Source organism: Rhagoletis zephyria, unplaced genomic scaffold, assembly GCF_001687245.7.
Source record: "Rhagoletis zephyria isolate East Lansing unplaced genomic scaffold, Rhagoletis_zephyria_1.1 Rzeph_scaffold_04250, whole genome shotgun sequence".
In the NCBI taxonomy this organism is placed as follows: domain Eukaryota; kingdom Metazoa; phylum Arthropoda; class Insecta; order Diptera; family Tephritidae; genus Rhagoletis; species Rhagoletis zephyria.
The window spans coordinates 32,695-36,661 of NW_016161333.1; positions in this window are offsets into that span (position 1 = coordinate 32,695).

Genomic DNA, 3,967 nt, shown 5'->3' on the forward strand with positions numbered 1-3,967 from the left:
TTATTATTTTATTTGTCAGGAAACATCAGATCCATCGAACATACATACATACGAATTATTAAGCATTTTGTTAGCTTTAATTTTCCGTAATTGGTATTAAGGTTGTTTAATTAGTTCGTATGATATACGTGTTTAAGTGAAACCAATTTTTGTTTTAAGCTGAATAACGGTAAATTGAAAATATCTCGAAAACTTATCCATAGAATAAAAAATTAACTCGATTTTCGGAATCAGCGGGTGATTCTACATGTGCTATAGATAGAGGCATTTGTAGAACAAAAAAAAAAACACTAATTTGTGATCCAGTGTAATCAAATGGGGAAGATGTCTTTGCAACGGTTTTTTCTAACAAACTAAAATAAAATACAGAATCAGCTTTTCCAGGGAGGTAAATATGTCAAAAAGATTTCTAGCACATAATATCAAAAATGAGAGTTTTCGAATTGATACGTTTTTTAAAAAATGTGCTCGATATGGGAATATTTTTTAACAAAAAGGTTATGATCATACAGCAAAATTTCTTTAAAAAAAAAATTAACTTAAAATTTGTTCCATTTTGGTGTACATGTTAGGGTGTCATATTTTAAATGTATACATATATGTATGTACATAAGGGTGCTTTTTTGCGGCTATTGTTTTTTTTCACTCCTACCTCGAAATTTTGTGGAAAGCACTTAAAAAAACTCCCTGAAAATTTGAACCCGTAATGTTAACATTATGTACTCACCCAAGGCGTGCAAAGATTTCCCATATAAAATACACGTACCTGTTAAAATTTGAATTTGTTTAAATTATTCCATAAAAAAAATCTGGAGTAATTTATTAAGTTCTCAGAAACAAAAGTGGTTATATACGGTTTACGGAATTTTGTTGGCTTTCATTTGCCGTACTTTGTATTGCGATTGTTAGATTGGTTCCGTAAGATATATGTGATTAAGTGGAAATATTTTTTGTTTTAAGCTGAATAACGGTAAATTTAAAATATCTCGAAAACTTATCCTTAGAATAAAAAATTAACTCGATTTTCGGAATCCGCTGGCGATTCAACATAGGAATTGCATAGTGGCATCCATTGAAAATTCTTTGCTGTAAACCAGAGTTATTATAAGGTTAGAACTAGTTTTTTATGTTTTTCCATAAATTTCGAGTTAATATACTTGTGAGAAAGTGTGCGAAATGTACAAAATAATATGTTAGTTCGCTTTATTGATCTTTAATATTAAGAAATTATAATGTATGAAGTAAATAAATTAATTGTGAATTTAACTTTTTCAGCTTCTTTTTGTTTATCTTTTCCTCTGGAAAGGGACTAGAAACACTGGTTATATTGCTCCCACTTACATATAGTTTAGATATTAAGCCTTTTGAAAGCCATTGTAATAACTCATTTAACTTATTAAATAATTTGAACAGAATTTTCAACAGAAAGTATAAAAATCCTTATTGCGCATCTACAGACCAAGCCCTTTAATTTGACGTGATAACAGTCACAAGAAATGCCTGCGCGTATACCCGCAAGGTGTTAAAACGCCAAAATTTACTTTCAATTTTTAAACAGGTGACCACCGCGATACGTATGCCAAATTTCATCTAAATCCGTCCAGCTGCGTCTGAGGGAAAGAGCTCTCGCATGATGTCGGTTTTTCATTTTATCACATTTTAAATCCCCCTGTACCGCTAAAAAAGTTCTTAGTTAAAAAAGGAATCTGCAGGTCAAATTTTTTATTTTGACATCTCATATTTGAAATTCGAAACAACGTTGCAGATCTGATGACCTTGAAAGAAATGCAATCGCGCATTATATCTGTATATATAGTAAGATATATATTTATATGAGTTTTACAATTAGGGTGCTCACAGTTCTATATTATCTACTGTGTTAATTTTGCCACCTGGTAACTTTAAAACATTTTACCATGTGGTAACTTTGTTTGTTGGTGGTTCACATACTAATTAGAGATAACACTTCTGGGCAAAATTACTTGACTTTGTCTCATGTTTTTGCTTTGTTTTAAACTGGCATCTCTGATCAGATAATTATTCGCGCTAAGAAAACTGGAAAGTGAAGCAGAAAAACAAAAGGGTTGGCGCAATTTGAAGGATTTTTAAATATATCTCTGACTATATTTGTTTTATTGACAATTTGAAACACATGTGTGAAGGGTTGCTCACAGTTCAAGTGTGTTATCTTGTTAAAGTTGCCACCTTTTAACTTTAAAAGTAAACTGTGAATACCCTAAATAGGTAGCAACACTAATACTTGGGTAAAAGTTAACTAAATTCGACCTTAAAATAGGTGGATATATTTTTCAAACGTATTTTCAAATTAAAATCTTCTCTTTTTCATAGCATTATCATATATATTTCAACTAACTGCTGAATAAAGTGGATTTGGATTTTTAGACACGTAGAAATCCTTCTAAATAACGCTTAGAGATAAAGCATTTTGATTGATACCAATTTTTTAATAATGCATTTAACATAAAAGTAATTAATTTGAATATTTTCAAACAGGTGGCAATCCTCTTCAAACGCTTCAAAAATATTCTAAAGATTTCTTAACGCTCTTTAGTTTAACACACATATATAAAAACCAATTCAATTACGTGGCAACCCTCTTGAATATATTTTTATACTAAAACGTTCTTAGGACTCTATCGTCTGACACCCATATATAATTTCATTACCCAATGTGCTTTAGTTCACCTTAAACCTGATATTTTGAACAGGTGGCAACCCTCCTGCATGTAGATTAGAAATAAACCTGTTTGAAATTTATTTCGACTGATATCCATCTATTAATAATTTAATTTAATTTGAATTTAACATTTAAAACAGGTGGCAACCGCTTTTAAAACCCACAAAAATAGTCTGGATGCTCAAAGCTCTCAACTCACTTTTGCTTGATACCCATGTTTTAATATTTCACATACCTAAGTAACTACTGCATATTTTAATTACTTTAAATTTTTAGATTAGGTGGCAACCCTTCTTTAAATATTTCCAAACTAAAACCTTCTTAAACCTCTCCCGCCCGACACCCATACTGTGATGAATATTTCACCTATATAATTTCCATAATTGAAATTGAATTTATTATTTTAAGCAGGTGGCAACCCCCTTGTATGTAATAAAAAAATACAACCTCTTCAAATCGATTTAGATTGATACCCATATTGTACTAATTAATTAATTTTTTGAAATATTTGGAATTAAATTGTTTAAAGGTGGCAACTCTTTTCGAAAAAGTAAAACCTTATAGCACTTCTACAGCCCGAGCCCTTTCATTTGACACCCCATTTTTTCAAATCGAATGAACGGTGCAGATTTGGTGACCTGGACAAAAAATCCCTTCACGTATTATATATGTACATATGTACATATATAGAAAATTAAATAAGTACATACATACTTATTTTCATGCTTATACAATAAATGAAAAATTGTGCGTTATTCAGTATTACTTGAATCATGAATGAAAATTTATTCTTCATTCGAAATTACTTGAATGATGAATAAAAATTTATTCGCTATTTTAAATTACTTGAATGAAGAATAAAAATGTATTCTTCGTTTGAACTTATTAGAATAATGAATAAAAATTTATTCATCATTCGAAAGTGCTTGAATGATGAATAAAAATTTATTCGCTATTTTAAATTACTTGAATGAAGAATAAAAATGTATTCTTCGTTTGAACTTATTAGAATAATGAATAAAAATTTATTCATCATTCGAAAGTGCTTGAATGATTAATAAAAATTTCTTCGTTATTTGAAATTAGTTGAATGATTAATAAAAATTGATTCATCATTCGCAAGTGCTTGAATGAAGAATAAAAATTTATTCGTTATTTGAAATTACTTGAATGATGAATAAAAATTTATTCATCATTCGCAAGTGCTTGAATGAAGAATAAAAATTTATTCGTTATTTGATATTACTTGAATGATGAATAAAAATTTAT